This window comes from Crotalus tigris, unplaced genomic scaffold, assembly GCF_016545835.1.
Source record: "Crotalus tigris isolate CLP2741 ecotype Arizona unplaced genomic scaffold, ASM1654583v1 scf7180000019840.826796, whole genome shotgun sequence".
In the NCBI taxonomy this organism is placed as follows: domain Eukaryota; kingdom Metazoa; phylum Chordata; class Lepidosauria; order Squamata; family Viperidae; genus Crotalus; species Crotalus tigris.
In genome coordinates, this window is record NW_024097735.1 from 350,561 (window position 1) to 356,625 (window position 6,065).

The following is a 6,065-nucleotide window of genomic DNA, read 5'->3' on the forward strand; positions in this document are numbered from 1 at the left end:
TCTGGGTAATGTCCTCTTTAGGTGTCCAAGCCTCCGCTCAGTGACAAAGCAGAGAAAGACCCATTTCTGTCAGAATCCAATTATATTTCATCTTTAATTATCAAACATAGAAACTCCCAATTCTGCCTTCTCTGGATTCTGCCATAAGAGGGAGAAAAGGGGGAGAGCAAAGGGGCTTTATGGCCCTCACTTCCTTCAGCACACTTCAAAGGACTGAATGTGTGTTTATTGTGGCCTCTAAGCTTTAACATATCAAAGAAGAGTAATTGCCTTTCATGTAGTTATCTGAAGTCTCCATCCAGACGGAAGAAGAAAGGGGATGGAATTGTGATACTTGAAACTATCACTGGAAGGGGGGTTGATTGGGTGGGACTACTGGGGAACCCCTTAAAACCTTGAATGGGAGAGCTTGAACCCCAAGTCCTGTCTAGCATGCCTGCAACCATTTTCTCTTAATAAAGGATTCCTGTTGGAAGAATTATTCCAAGAGTTCTGTCTTCTTAAGATGCAAAGTGGGGTGGGTCCTCACATTAGACAGGACTAAGGCACCCAGACATGGACAAACCCTTCATAATACAGGCAGATGCAAGTGATGTGGCAGTGGGGGCTGTGCTATTACAAGAAAATGATGATGCAGTATTGCAACCCTGTGCATATACATCTAAGAAACTCACGGAAACAGAACAGCGCTGGCCCGTATGGGAGAAGGAGGCGTATGGGATACGTTGGGCATTACTCACGTGGCGACAGTTCCTGGAAGGCAACAAAATCCCCTTCCAGGTATGGACTGATCACAAAAATTTAGAAGCCCTGAAAACTCCCAGGAAACTCAATCCCAAACAAGCCCGCTGGTCCCAGCATTTTCACCAATTCCAATTTAAGCTCAAACATTTACCAGGAAGAAAGAACTTCCTGGCAGATGCCCTATCTCGCATGCCCCAATATAACAGCGCACGAACCACAGACTCTAGACCAATAATGGCAGAATCACAACTGGCAGCGCCAGTAACCACAAGAACCCAAGCCAAAATAAAACCACAACTGGACAGCCAAACTGGGATTGAATTCAGAAAAAGTTTGGAAACAGATGATGGGTTCCAGAAAAACAAACATGTGTGCACAATGAGAGACGGATTGCCTTGGGTAGGGGAAAAGTTATATATACCAACAACTCAAAGACTAACTTTCATGCAACTTTGCCATGACACAAAATCAGCAGGGCATTTTGGATTTGTAAAAACTTTACACTTAATTAAACGGCAATTTTGGTGGCCATCAATAAAGAAGGACATAGAAAGTTATGTTGCCAGCTGCCCAACCTGTGCATCAGCAAAGAGGTTGCAAGGGAAATCGCCAGGGCTATTACAACCAGTGGCAAGTCTCTCAGCCCCCTGGAGGGAAATAGCCATGGATTTTATAGTGGAATTGCCTGAAAGCAATGGGAATACTGTTATCTGGACAGTCACGGACCTATTTTCCAAACAGGTGCACTTTATCCCTTGCCAAAAAATTCCCAATGCAAAGGCCTTAGCAAAACTTTTTATCCAGCACATTTACAGATTGCACGGGGCACCCCAACGCATCATCTCTGATAGGGGAGTGCAATTTACGTCTACATTTTGGAAGGAAATTTTATCCCTCTTAGGGACCACTCAGGGACTGACATCTAGCCATCACCCTCAGACAGATGGACAAGCGGAACGCTGCCAGTCGGTACTTGAGCAATATTTGAGATGTTTTTTCAATTTCCAACAGAGTGATTGGACGGACTTACTTCCTTTTGCAGAAGTTGCCTACAATAATGCAGTCCACTCCAGCACAGGCTACACTCCTTTTCAAATAGCCAACGGCCAAAGTTTCAATCCTATGCCAGAGTTAACCCCAAAAGAACCAACGATCCCTTCACTGAAAGAATGGATGGAAAACCTACAAAACACCTGGCCAATAGTCAGAAAATCACTAGATGAAGCTAGGCGTGCATACAAAGCACAAGCCGATAAAAAAAGGGTTGAGCCTACACCATTCATTATAGGAGAAATGGTGTACTTATCTACAAAATACCTAAAGTCCCTACAGCCCTGTATAAAACTTGGACCAAAATATATAGGACCTTTTCCAATTAAAAGGATCATAAATCCAGTAACAGTAGAATTAGAATTACCCAAAAACCTCAGGCAAATACACCCAATTTTTCATTGCAGCTTGCTGAAAAGAGAGCATCTGTCACCTCTACGGCCAAAAATCCCCCCCCCACCACCTCCAATCATGGTGGAGGGGGAACAACACTTCGAAATAAAAGAGATCCTTGACTCTAGGAGATATCGTGGAACAACTCAGTACCTAGTTGCCTGTAAACACCTCCCTGCCTCACAAAATGAGTGGGTCCATAAACGTCACGTCAGAGCCCCGAAGCTATTGAAGAAGTTTCACACAGAGTATCCTAACAAGCCTAACTAAATTTTTTACTTGTGTTTTCTGTCAGGTGGATCTCTCTTATTGTTAAGAGGGGCCGGATGTCAGAATCCAATTATATTTCATCTTTAATTATCAAACATAGAAACTCCCAATTCTGCCTTCTCTGGCTTCTGCCATAAGAGGGAGAAAAGGGGGAGAGCAAAGGGGCTTTATGGCCCTCACTTCCTTCAGCACACTTCAAAGGACTGAATGTGTGTTTATTGTGGCCTCTAAGCTTTAACATATCAAAGAAGAGTAATTGCCTTTCATGTAGTTATCTGAAGTCTCCATCCAGACGGAAGAAGACAGGGGATGGAATTGTGATACTTGAAACTATCACTGGAAGGGGGGTTGATTGGGTGGGACTACTGGGGAAACCCTTAAAACCTTGAATGGAAGAGCTTGAACCCCAAGTCCTGTCTAGCATGCCTGCAACCATTTTCTCTTAATAAAGGATTCCTGTTGGAAGAATTATTCCAAGAGTTCTGTCTTCTTAAGATGCAAAGTGGGGTGCAACATAGTTTCATCTACATGTAGAAGTACAGACACATTCAAGTCTCCAATACTTCTTTGATGCTATTTCAAGTATTCTAGACATCTACCCACATACGGTATATGTTAAAGAATGAAGTGGAATATCACACATCCTTGTTTTATTTCCTGCTCAGCATTGGACTATTCTCTAAAAAATTTAATTTTTTTGCCATGTATCTTTTAATTTCTTCATTAGCTGCTTTCCGCAACTAATTTTCAACTTCAATTTCAACTAATTCAAGCTTTCAGCAACTAATTTTCAACTCCATACAGTATTCACAAACAACACTCTATAGATCTATTTATTATATATTTTCTCAACCAATAAACCTTACTTTCTATTGTGAAATCACTTTTGATGGGGACTATGAAACTGACCAAGTTTCCACAATGAATTAAACTAACTAACTAAAAATAGATAAATGTAGCAGAAAAAAATTGGGACAATTAGCTTCTTGGTGGGCTGGGGGTAGACAGAGCATGATGTTGTGTATCCCTCCCTTGAGAAATAGACAGTGGCTTGTACTCAGACTGGGACAATCTAATCAGGTGGGTCTTCTCTAAGTACATGCAAAATTCAGAAAAAAAATCAAAAATAAAATAATGCTTATTAAAGCTGACGCTTTCTATTTAACTGAATCTACATAAAAGAATTTTAAAAATCAGCAAAATAGAAGGATAGGAGCAGAACAAAGCAAATATGATTTTCTAAGTAAACCACAATAGGATGCATAGCTAAATGTCTATGGAGATTCTCAGTCATCCAGGACATGGTTGTCCCGAAGATGCTTTTTCAAGAGGCAACTGGACTTTCTTGTTTTTCTTTGAAGACGTTTCGCTTCTCATCCAAGAAGCTTCTTCAACATATTCAAAGAAAAAGAAAGTCCACCACAATAGGGTGGTTTCACAGAAAGCAAAACCAATGAAACCATGGTTCTGGGTAATGTCCTCTTTAGGTGTCCAAGCCTCCGCTCAGTGACAAAGCAGAGAAAGACCCATTTCCTTCAGAGGCAATTGTCCTGGTGCTTTGAAAATGGTGATGAGTTTGGAAGCTGAAATTGCCCTTTGGATTCCAGGACTTTGTTTTTCTGGTTTAATTCCAGATGCTCTAACTCCCAGATCCCTCCCTGTCTTTCTGAAATGAAGGTCGTGAATGCCATTCATTCCTTGTCCTGGTAAAAACGGTAGCACCAAGCAGAAAGGCATAGGTAGTGCCTGAAGCTAAGACCAGGGACTGGAGGGTCAATTTCCCATCCTCAAAACTCACTAGATAACTCTGTTTTCAATCTTACTTCACAGGGTCATTGTGGGGGTAAAGTGGGAGCTGGGAAGAGCCACAGGCGTCACAATCAGCCCTTCAGAGGGATGGCTAGAATGCTAACGGTGCATTCCAACAACACACAGATAAAAATTGTGTATGTATTTTTCTGTTTGGGCTGATTAGCTCTCTGATACGACCATCATGGTTAAGGCACAAAACCATTCCTTGTTTCAAGTTGCGAAAGTTGTGGTTTTCCCAGGAAGCATTTCAGAGATTTAGCCCTTGTGGGGAGGACCACTTCCTTGTAATGTGGAAACATCTGAGGCCTTGATTCTTACTCCAGGGGGATAGGCACCATGATTGAATGAGTACTCCCCAGCCCCTTAAGTTGCTGCACTCCAAGAGCCCTGTGGGCCTTTCAACAGCCTTGTGATGGGAGGAGGAGTTTCATTGGCATTACTATTGTGCCATGAGAAGGAAGGACTCACTGGAGAAGAGCCTAATGCTGGGAAAGATTGAGGGCAATAGAAGAAGGGGACGACAGAGAATGAGGTGGCTGGATGGAGTCACCGAAGCAGTAGGCATGAGCTTAAGTGGACTCCAGAAGATGATAGAGGACAGGAAGGCCTGGAGGAACATTGTCCATGGGGTCGCAATGGGTCGGACACGACTTCGCAACTAACAACTAATATGCCGTTGTTTAGTCAGAAAATTAGCATGGATGGAAAAGAAGCCAGACTGCCCCTTCCTGCAGGCTTACAGTCTGAATGTCAAGGCACAGGAGGAAAGATGGTCCCCTACAAAAAATATCTTTGAGATACCCGTTATTTCAAGTCTGTTGGGTTCCCCCCCCTTTTTTATTTGTAGGTCTTCAGATGCCCACAGCATTGCTTGTTGCTCTTCTAAAAATAAACTTTAGCCTTTCTCTTCTTTTCCCTAGTATAACAAGAGTCCTTCCCTACTGCATTTGTGTAGGGCTTTTCTGCCTTTCATTTTCTGCCTTCATAAATGTGTCAAAATTGTTTTGGAAGAAAGCCTTGTCCAGAGCTGGGCTGCAACTGCCCTGATAAATAGGCTGGCATTACTATGTCTCACTTTTTATGCACAGATTCTCCAAGGCTGGGAGAGAGTGGCTCAGACCTGCTGGATTTAATAATTATAAGAATGTATTACATTTACTAATAAAGGAGAATATTTGTAACTCAAGAAATGACAGGAGGGGTCCTTGGTGCTCTCTGAGCTTGCTTGTTTTCTTACAGATGTTTTATTAACCAAACCTGGTAACATCATCATCACTGCTTCCCCTAACACTGATGATGTTACCTAGTTTGGGTAATGAAATGTCTGCAAGAAAACAAGCAAGCTCAGAGAGCACCAAGGACCCTTCATGTATTACATTTATATGCTGCCTGATTCCCAGTGGCTCTGGGTGCTTTAAAATTGTTAAAATATTTAAAAACAGAACAGAATGACTGTTGGAAGGGACTTAGAGGTCTTCTAGTCCAACCCCCTGGGTTCTCAGGTAGGAAACCCTATACCATTTCAGACACATGGTTGTCCAATCTCTTCTTTAAAAGTTCCAGTGTTGGAGCATTCACAACTTCTGGAGGCAGGTTGTTCCACTGATTAATTGTTCTAAGTATCAGGAAATTAGTTCCAGGTTCCTTCTCTCCTTGATTAGTTTCCATCTGCTTCTTGTCTTGCCTCAGATGCTTTGGAGAATAGCTTGACTCCCACTTCTTTGGGGCAGCCCCTGAGATATTGGAACACTGCTATTATGTCACCCCTGGTTCTTCTCTTCATTAGACTAGACCAG